The 19,603-nt window shown below is 36.7% G+C and overlaps 1 protein-coding gene across 1 annotated transcript in view; it reads right to left on the bottom strand.

Annotated features, from left to right (window-relative positions):
* MYO3A (myosin IIIA) overlaps positions 1-19,603 on the bottom strand; it is a 226,976-nt gene that overhangs the window by 130,835 nt on the left and 76,538 nt on the right. The gene's annotated exons all lie outside the window — the stretch shown is intronic.

Raw genomic sequence — 19,603 nt, 5'->3', positions numbered from 1 at the left:
ATCTTGATTTGACACGAAGGCTGGAGAAGTTGCTGTGATAAACATCAGGGTTTGTTTCAACTTTTCTGGACATGAAATTATCATCTCCTTGGTATTTTGAACAAAACTGTATCTTCAGTGCTTATTTTTGGAGATACAATAAACTTTTTAAACAAAATGGGGTTAGAGGTGCCAACCCCCAATGGAGTCAAAAATCCAAGTACAACTGTGGCTCTTTAAAACTTGACTTCTAATAATCTACTATTGATCAGAAGCCTTACCAATAACATAAACAATTGGTTAACACATATTTCCTACGTTTCCTACGTTTATTCTGTATTCTTACAATACAGTAAGTTAGTAAAAGAAAATACTATTAAGAATATTGGGTGATGAGCATTAAGGAGGGCACATGATATGATGAGCACTGGGTGTTATATGCAACTGATAAATTATCGAACACTGCATTGGAAAGTAAGCATATATGTTGGCTAATTGAATTTAGACAAAAAAAAGAAGAAAACCATAAGGAAGAAAAAATACACTTACAGTGTTAATACTGTATTTATTTAAAAAAATCTGTATGCAAGGTTTGAGGCAGCTCAAACCTGTGTTGCTCAAGGAGCAACTGTACATTTAAACATTTCAATTTGTATATTAGTAAAAGGAATAAGTAGACTGTAAGGAATAATAAGAACCATACCACTTACTCAGCAAACTTTAATGGTATTTTATTGCTTATGAATTAAGTCACTAGTTTTTAAGAATTTTAATTCCAGTGTAGTTAACATAGTGTTATATTCATTTCAGATGTACAATACAGTGATTCAAAAATACATTACTCAGTGCTCATCATGATAAGTGTCCTTTAATCTCCTTCACCTATTTCACCCGTCCTCCCACCCACCTCCCCTCTGGCAACCACCAGTTTGTTCTCTATACTTAAGTGTCTGGTTTTTTTTTTTTTTTTGGTTTGTCTCTTTTATTCCTTTGTTTTGTTTCTTAAATTCCACATATAAGTGAAATCATATGTTATTTATCTTTCTGAGTGAAATCATATGGTATTTATCTTTCTCTGACAGGCTTACTTCGCTTTAGCATTATACTCTCTAGCTCCATCTAGGTTATTGCAAATGGCAAGATTTCATTCTTCCTTATGGCTAAATAATAGCACATCTTCTTTATCCCTTCATCTATCTGTGGGCACTAGGGCTACTTCCACAGTTTGGCTATCGTAAGTAATTCTGCAATAAACACACGGGTGCAGGATGCCTGGATGGCTCAGCAGTTAAGCTCTGCTTTTGGCTCAGGGCCTGATCCTGGAGTTCATGGATCGAGTCCCACATCCGGCTCCCTGAGGGGAGCCTGCTTCTTCCTCTATGTCTCTGCCTCTCTCTCTGTGTGTCTCTCATGAATAAATAAATAAAATATTTTTAAAAACACAGGGGTGCACGTACCCCTTTGAATTAGCATTTTTGTATTCTTTGGGTAAATACCCAGTAGTGTGATTACTGGATCATATGGTATTTCTATTTTTTTAAGAGATTTTATTTATTTATTTATTCATGAGAGACACAGAGAGAGAGAGGCAGAGATTAAGCAGAGAGAGAAGCAGGCCGCCTATGGGGAGCCTGATGTGGGACTCAATTCCAGGACCCAAAATCACGACCTGAGCCAAAGGCAGATTCTCAACCCCTGGCCACCTAGGTGCCCCTATGGTAGTTCTATTTTTCCCTCTGTGGGGAACCTCCGTACCATCTTCCACAATGGCTGCACTGGTTTGCATTCCCACCAACAATGCACAAGGGTTCCTTTTGCTCCACATCCCCGTTGTTTTAGAATTAAGTTACTATTGATAAACTGTCCCCAACTCTATCTTCATCCAGCCCTTTCTTTGGTTCCCTGGATTCTGTTTTCTCTCACTTATTCAAGGACACCATTGGTCCTCTCTCACTCCTAACATCACTTATTTTCCCTCAACTATTATAGTACTTCTCTCGAAAGAAACAAACACAAGATCCTGCCTTGACTTCCAGTTTCTTCCATCTACTGCTCTATTTCCTTACTTTATAGCAAAAAATCCTCATAAGAATTATCTATACTTAATTTCTTTCCATCTATGAAGGAAACTCACTTCAATCAGGCTGCCATCTCTCACCCCACGGAAACAGCTCTTGTTACGAACATTAATGGCGTCACACTGCTAAATCCAATGGGCAAGTCTAAGATCTCATTTTACTTAGCATACTGGCAGTACTGACAAATTCCTTCTTAAATCACTTGTTTTGGTGTCCTGTACACTGCTCTTGATTCTCTTCCTTGCCTCACTGGCATCTCCACCTGAGAATCTTTTTCTGGTTCCTCCTCATCTTTCTGTTATGTTTGGGATCTCCCGAACTTCAATCCTTGCATTTTTTTATTTATTTGCCTACATTCACTTCCTGATTTCAAAGCATTAATTACCACTCACTCACTGACAACTCTGCTGATCTCCATGCTTAAGCATCCAACTGTTTACTCAACACTTCACTTGGAAGTCTAATAGGCAGACCTAACACATCCCAAAACACATTCCTGAATACGTAGCCCCAAACCTGCTCCTGCCTCATGATTCTCATCCCAATAGGTGGTTACTTCCCTTTTCTGATTGTTCAAGTGATCCCTGGCTCTTCTTTTTTTTTATCTCCCTTGTGCAATTCATATATAAATTCCATAAGCTCTATTATTAAATTCTATCTAGAACCAGTCATTTCAATATGGATGGAAGGCCATCACCTTCCACCATATTGCATCCCAGTACCACTATTGCCTCCCACCCAAGAGGTTTCCCTGTGCCACCTTTTCCTTCTACACTTTCCATAACATGGTAATCAGTAAGATTTGTGCTTCATTTATGTTACTTCCTTCCTCAGCTCCTTGTGTGATGAAACTTTATTTACTTTTCACATTTCACCTCAAAGGCCACCTCTTTAAAACTTCTCAGCATAAATCTATACATCTTCAGGACACATATTTTAGTTATATCATTTCAGTCAATCATTTGTATATGGATCTTAGTTCCTTTACTAGATTGTAAAGTTCCTCAGGATGGGGCTATCTCTTCAACCTATGCAGCTGGAGAAGCTGAACATCCATATGCAAAAATTTAAAAATCTAGACACCAACCTGGCTCCTTTCACAAAAACTGACTCAAAATGGATCAAAGACAAAAATGTAAAATGCAAAACTATAAAATTTGTAGAAGATAACACAGGAGAAAAGTCTTGATAATCTTGGGTTTGGAAATGAGTGTTTAGATATAACATCAAAAGTATCATCCATGAAATAAAAAATCAGTAAGTTGGACTTCATTAAAACAAAAAATTCCTGCTCTATGAATGATACTGTTAAGACAACAAAAAGCAAAGCCACAGACTGGAAGAAAATATTTGCAAATCACATACCTGATAAAGGATATGTATTTAATAAGGCTAGTTTTACTCCTATTTTCAACTCCTAGATTCCTCAATTTTGATGACATTTACAGAAATTCATGAATATGCACTTACTGGTATGGATAGTTTAGTTAATATCTGAATCCCTTACTACACTGTAAATTCCATGATGCATGAGACTATGTGTCTTTGGTTCCCCATTGTATCTGGGAAGCAAGTAGATCTTAGGGTCCTGGGATCAAGTGCCATATCAGGCCTTAGCTCTGTAAGGAGCTGTCAAATTTAAAAAAAAAAAAATTTTTAAGAAAATTTCTTTGGGATGCCTGGGTGGCTCAGTAGTTGAGTGTCTGCTTTTGGCTCAGGGCATGATCCCAGAGTCCTGGGATCGAGTCCCACATCAAGCTTCCTGAATGGAGCCCGCCTCTCCCTCTGCCTGTCTTTGCCTCTTTCTCTCTGTCTCTCTCATGAATAAATAAATAAAATCTTAAAAAAATAAAACATAGTAGGTTCTCAATAAATGTTAGTCGAATGAATGAATCAATGTATATCCCACATAATTTCTGGCACAGAATTTCCACATTTGCTGAATTCAATAGTTAGTTATGTTAGTTATCCCCCTATTTCCAAAAAGATTCATATTATTTTTGAGAAAACAGAGAAAGAAATCCAATTATCCATTTAATTGAAGGACCCTGAATTTTTCATCTGTTCTTATGGGCCCATTTGGCAGCTAAAGACTCTTCCTGGAGAATTACAAGAAGCAGATGGTGAAGATAAGGAGGATCAATATTTGGCTGCTAGTACACTCATTCTTCCACTCCTGTGAATTCATCCTCCTTGATGCTTCTGGTATTAGTTTACAAAAACTTAAGACAAAATCTTGTTATTGTAATCACTGAAAGCCTCAGAAGGCTCCCCATTTTCTACAGGATGGCTTAACAACTCCTTAGTGTGGAATTGATGGCACAACAAGGAGCCTTGTTTCAAAGAGCATTTCCAGCATCATCAGCCATCATCTCTGTACCGAATATTCTCCAACATGCCAAGTATTTTGAGATTCTGTGCTTTGCTCATTCCATTTGCTCTACCTAGAATTATTTTCCTTCCATGTCTGGCAAAGTTCTACTTATCATGCAAACTCAGGCTCAGATATCATCCTCTCTGTGAAGCTGTTGCAGGACTTTGGAGAGAGAATATGCCACTAACAGAGAAACTTTCACCTTTAGCTGCGTATGTTCACCATTTTTACCAGACTAGGAGAAACTTGTGGGCAGAGCCCAAGTGGAATTCATCTTTCTATGTCTGGCATCAAAAATACAGAGGCATGAAATATACTGGTGGTTTGAATCATAACATTGAGCCCCACCCAACTAGCTGCTGTGTAAAGAATAATATCTCTCGGTGTGACCAATCCTATGTCCTTCCCTTTTAGTGCATATCCCATGATTTCTGGCAAATCCTTTAGTAAGTCAGCTGGCACCAAAACCTACCTGACCTATCATCTTTCTAAACTTTTACAACTCTTTTAATATCCACATAATTGAATTCTGCGATTCACAGGGTTTTTTGTTTTTTTGGGGGGGGGGGAGGGAAAGAGAGCATAAGTGGGGGGAGGGCAGAAGGAGAGGGAGAGAGAGGGAATCTTAAGAAGGTTCCATGCTAAGCATGGCTTGATCTCACAACTCTAAGATCATGATCTGAGCTAAAATCAAGAGTGAGACACTTAACTGAATTAATAGGTTTTTTAAAAAGATTTTATTTTTTTATTCATGAGACAGACAGACAGACACACACACACACACAGAGAGAGAGAGAGAGAGAGAGAGAGAGAGAGAGGCAGAGACACAGGCAGAGGGAGAAGCAGGCTCCATGCAGGGAGCCCAATGTGGGACTCGATCCTGGGTCTCCAGGATCACACCCCAGGCTGAAGGTGGTATTACACCACTAAGCCACCAGGGCTGCCCGTTAATTCAGTTATAATGGAAAATATGAAATTTGGAATTTTATACCCAAGTATAGGGAGGTTGTCAGGCTGATATCTTCTGGGAAAAGGGGGAAAAGCATGCATGGAGGCCTAGAGGCAGGAGAGTACACGGTGTACTCCATGCACTCGGGGAAGAGCCCTGCAGTTGAAACAGTGAGAGGGACCATGGTGCCTGGTGAACTTGGGCTCTGGACATAAGGGGAAGCCAATGAAACATTTTAATCAAGAGAGAGAGTCTGGAGAGATGCCTGGGTGGCTCAATGGTTGAGCACCTGCTTTTGGCCCTGGGTGTGATCCTGGAGTTCCAGGATCGAGTCCCACATCAGGCTCCCTGCATGGAGCCTGCTTCTCTCTCTGCTTGTGTCTCTGCCTCTCTCTCTCTGTGCCTCTCATGAATAAATAAAATCTTTAAAAAAAAAAAAAAGGAAAGAGTCTGGAAATGACAGAGTGCAGTAGCATATTTTAGTCAAAAAATCATTTTACTATACTCTAAAAATAAACATTATTACTAAACATTATCACACTAAGGACAGCCAAAAACTGTTAAAATTCCAGTAGTGAATATCTTATAATTGAGGATAATACATTCTAAGAACATATCATAAATGTAGTATTTCAGATTAGTAGAGAAAATAAAAATTTCAAGAAATTGTGCAGGGACAGCTAATTGAAAATTTGGGAATCATGTACCTTATATATAAATAAATTCCAGGTGGATTAACAAACTTAAAGATTTAAAAATATAATCATAAAAGTTTCTGGAGAAGATACAGAAGAACAGTTGTAAAATAATAATGGGTAGGAATGGAATTTGTAAGTATGATTGAGATAGAAAAGAAAATGAAAAATATGGGGTAGATGTGGCAGGACAACAATTTTAATCTGAGTAGAATAAGAAACACAAGTTATAAGGAAAATTAAAAAATCTGCAGTATGTATGATGGACAGAGGATTAATATGTTTAATATTTCAAGAGCTTTTGAAATTCAATAAAAAGAGCACTGAAAATGAGAGATCACGAGATATTAGGATAGTAAAATTGTACTAAACATACAAATTTTAGGCTTTTCTATTTTGATTTGGAAAGATAAATCTATCACTACCATTTCCAAGAAAGACATATCACCAGAAAGCTACTTAACTTACCTAGATTGATGGTATTAAAATAGGTGAATCATATAATCTCTGTTGCCTCTTCCAGTCCTGGAATTCTATAATTTGTCAACCTAATGGGCTTGATAATTTTGCATATTGATTAGGTGTATTACCTAGGAGTCCGGTGACTGCTTCGTTATGAACAGAAAGTGTGGAGTCATTTTCTAAGACTCCAAAAAACTCATTTTTTTCTTTGTCCCTTATAAAGACTTTATCGGGGCGATTGTAAAGATGGCTTGGCCCTATTCTAGAACATGACTCCTCTATTAAGATTTCTCTTCAATTCAAGAGTAGAGGGGCTAAGGGATGTGGAGGATGGTTGAGCCAGTTACAATAATGGGTATAAAGTCAGGGTGGATTGTAGATTTGACTGACAAGTTATTAGACCCTGAACTGAATTCTGAGATGGTTATACAGAAAAACAAGTTATTTCTGAAGCTGTACTAACGCTTTCGTTTGTTTAGATTGTGATATTCATGACACCAAAGTAGTATGAGGAGCATGGGCTCTAGAATGAGAATGCTCAGAGCAAACAACAAAAGATTTTGTGAGGATAAGTAAAATAGATTATTTCATGGAGAATGCTTATTTAGAATGGGCATATGGAAATGCCTAATATATAACAGCTACTATTATTCCAGTTGTGGCTCTACCACTTACTAGCCATGTGGCCTGGGGCAAATAACTTACTCTGCTTTCTCAGATCTATAATAATAATAAGAATCTATTTCATAAGATTGTTGTGGGATGAAGTTATATAACATAGGTGAAGTGATTCATTCAGTACCTTCTGTGTTTAATAAATTTTAGCTACTATTATTATTTTTATGGTCATGGGTTCAATCCTCATTTACTTTATATTTATATTTAATATTTACTTTTAATTTCTATTTAATTATATTTCAAATTTAGTTGTCTCCATCCTCTTCTCATTCCACAGATACTCTTCTACCTTCAATGAACATGAACTGTAAATACCTGACACTGGACTCAGCATAAATCAAGCAGAATCTGGGCCCAGGTCTTACAAAAGATTTCACTGTATTTATTATTAAATCCTATATATAGTAGCTCAACAGGAATTGTGCATTTTATCAGATGACAGGGAAACAACTTTTTTTTCTCCTCTCTGTACTCACTGCAGTGTCCAAGGCTGACTTTACAGAGCAGAGTCAAAGCTTAGGTTCACGGTGAGAAGATACACAGCTGTCAGGGATACACTGGCTCCAGCACACCTCCCTCCCATCTCTCACTGATGAGGACTGAGTGCTGCTCCCTGCCAGGGCAGTAGAATGGGAGAAGCCCCCTGGCCACTGGAATTGTCTCTGTGTACATCTGCACCATCAGTTACTGTTAGGGACATCACAATGGGCTGCTCTTGAAAGCATGGTCAGCATTGCTGTCACTTGGTTGAGTCTTACGCATTATGGAGACAAGCAAAAAAAGAACAGTTACAGCTGTCATAACAAAGTAGCACCAGTGAGTGACTCACATTTCTACTCTTTTATGTGGCGTTGATACATGACTAGTTGCATCAATAATATCCCTGTTCAGCTTTAAAATTAGCTTAACATTTAAAATCTACCCAATTAACAAAACACAAGATCAGAGGGTATAAGACTGACAAGAACAGTTAAATATATTACAGTCCAATTTCCTTCCATTTTAAAAATTGTGAAAAACGAGGTCAGCAAGCCTGTGATGTGTCTGACCTTGTGGCAAAACTCAATGAACCAGGTGATTTTTTTTTATTTAAATTCAACTTGCCAACATATAGTACATCATTAGTTTCAGACGTACTGATCGATAGGCCATCTCCATTCCTTTTTTTTTTTTTTTTTTTTTTTGCCATCTCCATTCCTGTTCTGGTTTGTTACACTTCCCTTCCCCCCCAAACACACACACACACACACACACCCTTACATTATACATGTTTCAATATCCATTACTGCATTTGTTCATTCAACAAATATTTAAATTTCTGGGGTATCTAATATGTTTCAGGCAATTTGGAGCTCGGATGAAGCTATGAAGAAAACAGACAAGGTCCCTGCTCATACAGAGCACACATCCTGATGGAATACTTAACAATACACATATAAACAAAAAAGATAGTTTGAGCTAGGACTGATATGTTTGGATAGATTCATTCTTGAAGAAGAATATGTTAAAATCAAGGATGTAGCACTGGCTACCGTTTTAAATACTACTCAATTAATTGACAAAGCTGTATTTGCTTGCATGGGTTTTGAAAATATATGTCATTCACAGTTAATTTAGGTGCATACAGTTAGTGTATAAAAGCTTTCTCCATAAGTTAAACACTTAGAAAGCTATTAAAGTTGTAATAAATGATTAAGAAAAACTGAAATATATTCTGTGAATGAAAATTTTAAAAGAATTGGTAATTGTGAAAATATTTTATATCTTACATCTCTTTTGGTCACTAATGTATCCTAAGCACCTAAACAGTATCTGGGAGATAGTAGGTACTCAATAAATACAAGTAACTGAATAAATGATTACTTGTCAAAGGAAGATGTCTCGTTCATCTTTGTCACTACCTTACTTAATATGATATCCATGTTTGTCTGACACAAACTGAATTCTTTAGAGTTTTATTTATACATAAATAAAAGCTTTGAATTTTTCCTAGTATACTTTGGTTATTTCTTAAAATGAGGAAGTACACATAGATTTTCAAAAGAACATCTAAATGGTTCTAAAACTTTTTACGTTAGCGAAAATCTTTTTTTTTTTTTTTTTCGTTAGCGAAAATCTAATTAATCATGACTACTATTGTTTTGGTCAACTTTCATTTTTCTGGTACCAAATGTATTTAAAAATGCATACAATGATTTGTTAGGTTTAACTACATACTAAGTACCAGACAATAGAATTGTAAGGCAAAAAATTTTTGATAGTTAAAAAAAACATGTCTATAGAAGTGATAGCCAAAGATTTCAGAAGGGCATTTTCTTTAGAACCTTCTTACATCAGTGTCATTTTAATAAAAATTTAACTGTGCAATTTAATCTAACCCATATTTATTGAGATCCTGCTATGTGCAAGGCATTGTCCTAGGTGAGAGGTTACTATAAGTGAAAAGAGATCTAGACCCTATATTCAATGAGTTTCAATCAAGTGGGGGGTATAAAAACATTTAAAACAACACATGGCACATGGCAAGTGCCAAAACGGAAGTAAAAATTAAATGTTATGTAAATAGCAGGAGCAATACTTTCCTTCTGGTGAATGGGGAATGGCACCCAGTAGATTTAGCATTCAATCTTGGTATTTGAGTAGGAGCAGGATTCCATAACCTGGGGAAGAGTATTTGTATGTGCGGTGGGGACTGGTGGGTAGTCAAATCTGAGGGAGTAGCACATGTGAATTGGCAATTCAGGGCATGCACCACAGGACAGTGACAATCTGCTGTAGCCAGAATGTAGAGTGCTAGTGTGGGAGATGCCAGAGGTTGAGGAAACTAGATTGGGGAGGGCATGATTATTGAGAAACACAGATGTCTTCAATGCATTCAAATTTCATATGTCTAAGACGCAAAACACACTCTTCCACAACAGAGCCTAGAACTTCTCCAGTGTTCCTTGTCTCATTGACTGACCCACCACCTGATTAGTTGTGCATACTAGAAATCTCCCTCTCTCTAACCTCCTATATCCACTTTATCACCAGATTACATTGTTTTCATCTCCTTAAAATTTCTTGGGTCTCCATCTCCAGTGAGGAGAGGACAGCCCATTGATCGAGGTTAGGAATAATAAGAAAGGCATGGAAAAAAAAATGAATGTCATGAAAGCTATAGAACACATGTAAGAACAGTTTAGAAAGTTTGCCCAGGGCTGCTGACTTAATACATGGGGGGAAAAGGGGGGTCATTTCTTATAACTGAACAATATTCTGCCTTCCTAACTTGGAGAGGGTATTTAATAAAACCTCAAATGTCTATGTCTAAGGTAAGACCTCCACTACTACTCTCTTGATCTTTAAGCTCCCATTATTCTTACTTGGGTCATTACAAATAGTGAGAATGACCTTTTTAGAACATTAAGTCAGATAGGTCACTCTGTGGTCAGTGCCCTCCAATGGCCCCATAACAGAGAAGGGGCCAATATGAACTGCCTATCCCTACCCCATTGTGTCAGATCTTGTCTCCTAAAGCTGTCCTCCTGCCCCCTCCTGGCAGGGCCTCCAACACCTGGCACACTCCTGCCTCACAGGCCTCCTGACTCTTCTTCCACCTGCAGAGCCACAGGCTAATTAATGCACCTCCCCCATTGGGAGGTCTCAATTGGGTATCCCCTTACATACTACAGCTCTACTCTCCCACCCCTGCCAGAACTCACAATCCTCCTTACCCTTCCCTACATTTCTTCTAGCATACATCACCATCTAACATACTACATCATTTACTATTTTAAGTTTTGACTTTGATATGTAAGCTCCACATATCAGTTTTAATGTTTTGTTTCACTTTTTGTTTGTTTTTTAGTCTGTTGGCTGCCTTACCCCTTACTCCTAGACCTGATTCTTGCAATGGTTGGTTTTCAAAATATATTTCATGGGTAAAAGAGTGAACACTTTGCTTTACTAAATGTTCATTTACTATGGAGCCAAAGAAATTTTATTATTTTTTTTCCTCTGGTAATAAACAATTGAAATTATGTATATATATATTTTTTCAAGATAATTTTACACTTCTAATATTTCCTTTTGCGTTAATTTTATAGAAATGGTTTCCATTCCTGTTACTTTATTAAATATTTTGTTTCTGTAAGACTTGGAAAAAGCAAAGTCAGAATCATTCTGTAAGTTTTGTCCTTTTGTAAAAAGTACAGCTTGTTAAACAGATTATATTTTTCATTTACTCTGTTATACTAGAGAGACATAGTTTCAGACTATAAATATTTTCTTTCTGTGTTGTCAAAGGTCACAAATACCCTTAGGGTGCTTATTATAGCTTCACTTGTATTTCAGTTCTACACACTGAAAAAAGAAACAACTATTGCTGCCTGATGTTAAATTTTTATCTTTACTATTCAGTTGTACTACTGTAATGCAACAGCTTTATTTGCTTTTACTTTGGTAAAATATACTCTTGTAAATATCAAGTCCTACCTTCCAAGGTGATTCAGGAGCCATTGGGGATAGTACAGAAATCCTTCATCAAACATAAATCTAATCAACAGTTTTGTTTTAGTTTCTTTATCCATCTTTAAATTCCAGTAACTAAGTCACAACTGGTGGTACCAATGGGATTGTAGGCTCTCACTGGTATAGCCTGGAAGACCAGTTTTTATATACCTACACTTGCGCCCCATTGGCCAGTATGTAGTTCGGAAACGATGGCGGGGAAGGGGGCACACATCAGCCTGGCTAACCTAATCAGCAGGCCAACTCCGACAATGACTGGACTGGAGTGACAGATATCATAGTCACCAAACCTCCACTATATTTCTAATTGTCCTTTTCATTCACAGAGCTCTTCTTCTCTCACATATAATTTTGTAAAGATGTGCTTTCATCTGGATCATACAGATACACACTTGTTCATAAAATCTGTGGCGATGCTAAAAGGAAGGATGAAGCTGAGAAAGTGATATAGGAAAGCAGATGAAAATCTATACCTGTGTTAGTACCTTCCTTAACTTATTCTAAATCTCTGCACTAAATCATCCTATTTTCTCCCTACTATTCTAAATCTCTCTACTACTTTCTCTGTGTGAGTACTGAAGCATATGAAACAAATGAACATGCAAGGATTTTGTGTATACTCTGCATGTTGTTATATGATACTCTGTACCATTAGAATTTCATTATTGACACATTTAAAATGACTTCTTGATTTTTCTTTTCTCTAACGTTATTTACCCATTCATACCATTCCATACTTGAGAATAGGGACTGGCAAATTTTCTCTGTAAAAAAACAGATAAATACATAGTTTCAGCTTTGAAGGCCATATGACCTGTGTTACAACTATTCAACCTTGTCATTAAGTGTGAAAGCAGCCATAGAGATAATGTATGAACAAACAGGCATGATTGTTATTCTAATAAAATTTCATTTACAAACTAGGAGGCAGGCCACATTTGGCCTGAAAGCCAGAGCCTGCTGACCCTATGTTAGGCAAGAGATCTGGGGTAAAAAGAAGATTCTAGAAGAGAGGGACAGCAGATAGTACTGATGATCAGAGGGTCAAAAGGTAGACAGTCTTTAAAAAATAAAAAGAAATGTATTAAAGATTAATGTATGTTTGATGACCAAGAGAATAAAACTATTAAAAAAAATTAAATCATGAAGTGCTTGGTATTACATTAAAACGCACAAGCTAGTTGCAGAACAAGTGGGGTATCTCATTTAATATAATTACTGTGTCCATGAAAGAGGTATGGGGATCAAGGTTTTAGAAAGTGAATCTTTTCTCTAATCACTCATATTTTTATTTCAGAAAAATATTAAATTCCCCAACTACTATTTTTCAGTGGCTTCTAACATTATAGGCATCCTTGATGTCTTTGATAAAGTGATAAAGAATGCTAAAACAATGCTTAAGAGCCTTGTTAAATCTTCTGTTAATGCTCTACTTATTTGCTTGTGTATAAATAGATCTCTGGAAATACACACAAAACACTGGACATATTGGTTGCCTTGAGAAGGGACATAAGTGAGGAGACTATTTTTTGCTGACTACCCTATTGCACTATTTCAATATGCATGCATTACCTAGTCAAAAAACAATAAAAGAAAATGTAGGTTATGTTCTAGTTCAGATTTTGATTTATAACTACGAAGCAACCTCATCAAGAAAAAGGATATGATCCTTTATGGGTCGGACACAATCTCATTTATTAAAAGGACTAATTTTATTAGGGCAATTAGCAGATTTTAAGTAACACATGCCACCTGGTAATCTCTCATGTTGGGCAGGGTGAAAGGGACTCTGGGTACTCTTAAGAAGGAATCTGATATCTGGAGGCTGACAAAAAAATGTTCTTTGTAGGAAATCTCGTCTGTCTCTGTTGTAAATGTGACTTCTTTAGGCTGTTATTTTAGATAGACTGATCTGTTTTATGATGCTGAAATAAGACTGACATATGAGTTTGCAAGAATATTTGATGGATGTTGTCCATCTGCCAAGTGCTCCTAACCTCTTTCTTCTCCACACTCTTAGCTTAGAGACAAAGGAGGAGGAGAGAAGAGTGTTTCTGTTAAGTAGAATTTTGTGGCAAAGACGGAGAGCACATTTCCTTTCATATGCAGAGTTACCAGTGCCACAATAAGTATCCACAATAGGGCAAATACCATTATAGGAAGTTTATCTGGTTAAGATTAAACATGGTTGAGGAGTTCTAAGTAGTTTGCCTGGTCAAAGAATGATGGCATGAAGGGTCATATGAAAGTGTGTGATTATCTTTATCATATTCACTTATTTTCCAAGTATGAAAATAAAATACATTCTTTAAGAAATTGAAAAATATCAAAAGGTATAAGAAAAAAATCACCTATAACTCCATCACGAAGAGATCACACTGTTAACATTTCAGTGTTTCCTTTTAGTCTTTTTTTCTATATATGGTATGTTTTAAACAAGTCAGCTTTTTCTCTCAGCCTCTTCTCTGGTTAGGATGGATGAAATGTCAGTGCTCTGAGCAAAGGCCGGCTCATCTACTTGTTTCCATGCTTTCTCCCAGAGCCACTGCTCTAACCCTTCCTTTTAAAAATTTTTTTTAAATTTTTTTATTATTTATGATAGTCACAGAGAGAGAGAGAGAGGCAGAGACACAGGCGGAGGGAGAAGCAGGCTCCATGCACCGGGAGCCTGATGTGGGATTCGATCCCGGGTCTCCAGGATCGCGCCCTGGGCCAAAGGCAGGCGCCAAACCGCTGCGCCACCCAGGGATCCCTCTAACCCTTCCTATTGGCATTGCCAACCTCTCTCCCTGTCAGCCCATCAATATGCTCTACTGGCTCCCAGCTTTAAAAATCTCTCCCTTAAAAATAAATAAATAAATAAATAAATAAATAAATAAATAAATAAATAAATAAACAAACAAACAAATAAATAAATAAAATAAAATAAAATAAAAATAAAAATAAAAATCTCTCCCTTAACGTTCCATGCCTTCCAGTAGCTGTGCCATATCTCCTCCTTTTACAGCTGAGCTTTCTGAAAGAGTAGTCCATCTTCCCTAGCTCTTCTTCCTCACACCTCTCTCCTTAACCTTTTTTTCTTGTACTTTCAGTGCTACTTGGCAAAGTGGACCATTCTCTCCTTGAAACATCTGGTTCATGTGGCTTGCAACAGACTACATCCCTCAATCTCCTCTCCTCTGCCACGTTCCTAAATGTTGGTGTCTCCCTGAGCTCTGACCTAGGTCCCCTTCTCTTCTCTTTCTAACTCACATTCAGTAACCTTACTCAGCGCCATGACATTTGCTCTATAAGTGAGTGACATACAAACCATTTCTAACATGGACTTCCTCTCTGAAGTCCAGACTCCTATATCCAGTTACCTACTTAGTGACTCTACTTATGTTTCATTGGCAAGTCAAATTTAACACCCCCCAAAGAGAATGCACAACCACCCTCCACCCTATTTGAATAAATACAGGCGAATGATACTATCATCCATAAACCATGAACAACACCCACATTTTAGGCTGGGCTGCCCAGAGAATGTTTACATAGACAGATATATAAGTATAGATATAGATTTTTTTTTTTTAGGAACTTCTGGTACAGTAATAGCCATATAAAAATCAACCATGACATAATAGTATTCTATTTCAATTTTTTTTTTAGATTTTATTTATTTATTCATGAGAAACACAGAGAGAGGCAGAGACATAAGCAGAGTGAGAACCAGGGCTTCCTGACTCGATCTTGGGACCCCAGGATCACGATCTGAACCAAAGGCAGACGCTCAACCACTAAGCCACCCAGGTGCCCCTCCATTTCAATTTCTATTTCCAAGACTAGAATTGCCATAGTTAAGTATTTATTTATTTCTCTTTCTTCTTTTTTGAAAAAACCCTGAACGTTTTGACTTCAAATTTTTCCCTAAAAAAAACCCCCAGCTGTATTTATATAAATGTATAAAAATCTAACTTCCAAGTGAATCATAATCTTCCAAAACTAAAAAAAAAAAATTCTGTTAAATACAGCTTTTTTCCCCAGAGATTACAAAACTAAATGGGGACACAAACAAGATTACGGCAGCTGAACAGCCAGAGATAAAGCTTTATGAGCCTGGCAGTAAGGAATGAGGGGCATGTCATTTTAAATTCTACTCAAAGACTGAAATATTATGCTCTAAACCTTGACTCCTATCCCTAAAAAACATTTCTCTCCTCTTCCCCAGCAAAAGACAGTTAAAAGTTTTAGCTTGTTTAAAGCACAAAATTTTCCAGTAAGTTGTGCTCAATCACCTTATTAATATCTTTGACATGATGGCAAAAATATATTTAAAAGATTAAACATGTGAAAATGCTCAGGGACAATGGTAGGTCTGCCCTCCACTCACCCTGTGCATCTTGCTCTGCTGCAAAAAGAAAAAAACAAAAACACATTAATATCTATACTGGTAGATATATATATCTAGATAGATATATATATATATATATATATATATAGATAGATAGATATAGATAGATATAGATATATATAGATATATATATATAGATATATATCTATCTATATATCTAGATATATTAATATCTATCCTGTCTCCTGTGAGACACTGTAGAATCCAACAGTTAACATGATTCTATGCAAATGTATCTTGCCTTATGACAACAATACCAAAAAATGGATACATTCAAATCCTAGGCTATTGCTAATTTGAAAGAAAAGAAACATATAATATTACAGTATTTTTTTGCGATCTTTAAAATGTAGGTCAAGGCTCTTGACAATCCCTTAGGTTATTTTTTCCCCTCTATAATAAAATTTTGTTTAAAGACTAATGCCTTTAAAAGAAAGACTAAAGATGTACATGGAGAATTTTTCAGGAAATTTTGTTACTTTTAGAAAAATGTCATATTTTGCTCTATTTAAGTATATACACTAAGTGGATTCATAGCATTTTACCCCATGATCAAATGTGATCATTTTCAGAAAACTCTTTAAATAAAATAATTATAATAAACAGTATAAATAATTTTAAAACAGGTAAGGGTTTGACTCTGTTTAATATATCTAAAAATGGGTAATGCTATCATTAAAAAAATGATTTCTAGAATATCACTGCCAAATTAATATTATAGGAATTTGGGAATCTGATACAAGCTTTCAGAATTTGTAAAGTGTCCTAATATCTGAAAAAAATTTAAATATCCCTATAATTTATATATATACTATAAATAGCATATTTAATACTAAACACTAATGGAAAACAATATTCCATTAACTGATGCCGAAGATATCAAGAAAATGACGTAAATTAGTCTACCTGAACTTCAAGGAAATACCATAAGATTTCATCTTTGTATGTATTCCCTGATAACATTTTTATGTCAAAGCAATTTTATGCCAAAGAACTTAGGGGGACAACATTTTTCAGGGCAAATCAGGACCCTAATAATAAACAATGAACCAGGGAGAGCTTTTTACTCTATCTAATTCTCTGCCTGGGCTAAAATCATGTGTACATAGCTAATATCACAGAGATTTTCGGTTGTAAAACAAATGTACTCAGAATTTTCCCAGGCTAGAATAGACCACATACTGGGTCACAAATCAGGTCTGAACCGATACCAAAAGATCGGGAAAATCCCCTGTATATTCTCAGACCATAATGCCTTGAATTTAGAGCTAAACCACAACAAGAAGTTTGGAAGGACCACAAACACGTGGAGGTTAAGGACCATCCTGCTAAAAGATGAAAAGGTCAACCAGGAAATTAAGGAAGAATTAAAATGATTCATGGAAACTAATGAGAATGAAGATACAACCGTTCAAAATCTTTGGGATGCAGCAAAAGCAGTCCTGAGGGGGAAATACATCGCAATACAAGCATCCATTCAAAAACTGGAAAGTACTCAAATACAAAAGCTCACCTTACACATAAAGGAGCTAGAGAAAAAGCAGCAAATGGACCCCATGCCCAGCAGAAGAAGAGAGTTAATTAAAATTTGAGCAGAACTAAATGAAATCCAGACCAAAAGAACTGTGGAACAGATCAACAGAACCAGGAGTTGGTTCTTTGAAAGAATTAATAAAATAGATAAACCATTAGCCAACCTTATTAAAAAGAAGAGAGAGAAGACTCAAATTAATAAAATCATGAATGAGAAAGGGGACATCACTACCAACACCAAGGAAATACAAATGATTTTAAAAACATATTATGAACAGCTCTACGCCAATAAATTAGGCAAACTAGAAGAAATGGACGCATTCCTGGAAAGCCACAAGCTACCAAAACTGGAGCAGGAAGAAATAGAAAACCTGAACAGGCCAATAACCAGGGAGGAAATTGAAGCAGTCATCAAAAACCTCCCAAGACACAAGAGTCCAGGGCCAGATGGCTTCCCAGGGGAATTCTATCAAACGTTTAAAGAAGAAATCATACCTATTCTACTAAAGCTGTTTGGAAAGATAGAAAGAGATGGAGTACTTCCAAATTCGTTCTATGAGGCCAGCATCACCTTAATTCCGAAACCAGACAAAGACCCCACCAAAAAGGAGAATTACAGACCAATATCCCTGATGAACATGGATGCAAAAATTCTCAACAAGATACTAGCCAAGAGGATCCAACAACACATTAAGAACATTATTCACCATGACCAAGTAGGATTTATCCCCAGGACACAAGGCTGGTTCAACACTCGTAAAACAATCAATGTGATTCATCATATCAGCAAGAGAAAAACCAAGAACCATATGATCCTCTCATTAGATGCAGAGAAAGCATTTGACAAAATACAGCATCCATTCCTGATCAAAACCCTTCAGAGTGTTGGGATAGAGGGAACTTTCCTCGACATCTTAAAAGCCATCTACGAAAAGCCCACAGCAAATATCATTCTCAATGGGGAAGCACTGGGAGCCTTTCCCCTAAGATCAGGAACAAGACAGGGATGTCCACTCTCACCACTGCTATTCAACATAGTACTGGAAGTCCTAGCCTCAGCAATCAGACAACAAAAAGACATTAAAGGCATTCAAATTGGCAAAGAAGAAGTCAAACTCTCCCTCTTCGCCGATGACATGATACTCTACATAGAAAACCCAAAGGCCTCCACCCCAAGATTGCTAGAACTCATACAGCAATTTGGTAGCATGGCAGGATACAAAATCAATGCCCAGAAATCAATGGCATTTCTATACACTAACAATGAGACTGAAGAAAGAGAAATTAAGGAGTCAATCCCATTTACAATTGCACCCAAAAGCATAAGATACCTAGGAATAAACCTAACCAAAGAGGTAAAGGATCTATACCCTAAAAACTATAGAACACTTCTGAAAGAAATTGAGGAAGACACAAAGAGATGGAAAAATATTCCATGCTCATGGACTGGCAGAATTAATATTGTGAAAATGTCAATGTTACCCAGGGCAATTTACACGTTTAATGCAATCCCTATCAAAATACCATGGACTTTCTTCAGAGAGTTAGAACAAATTATTTTAAGATTTGTGTGGAATCAGAAAAGACCCCGCATAGCCAGGGGAATTTTAAAAAAGAAAACGTTAGCTGGGGGCATCACAATGCCAGATTTCAGGTTGTATTACAAAGCTGTGGTCATCAAGACAGTGTGGTACTGGCACAAAAACAGACACATAGATCAATGGAACAGAATAGAGAACCCAGAAGTGGACCCTGAAATGTACGGCCATCTAATATTCTATAAAGGAGGAAAGACTATCCATTGGAAGAAAGACAGTCTCTTCAATAAATGGTGTTGGGAAAATTGGACATCCACATGCAGAAGAATGAAACTGGACCACTCTCTTTCACCATACACAAAGATAAACTCCAAATGGATGAGAGATCTAAATGTGAGACAAGATTCCATCA

This window comes from Vulpes lagopus, chromosome 8 (genome assembly GCF_018345385.1).
Source record: "Vulpes lagopus strain Blue_001 chromosome 8, ASM1834538v1, whole genome shotgun sequence".
Classification (NCBI taxonomy): Eukaryota; Metazoa; Chordata; class Mammalia; order Carnivora; family Canidae; genus Vulpes; species Vulpes lagopus.
This window is presented reverse-complemented; position numbering and strand designations above follow the sequence as displayed.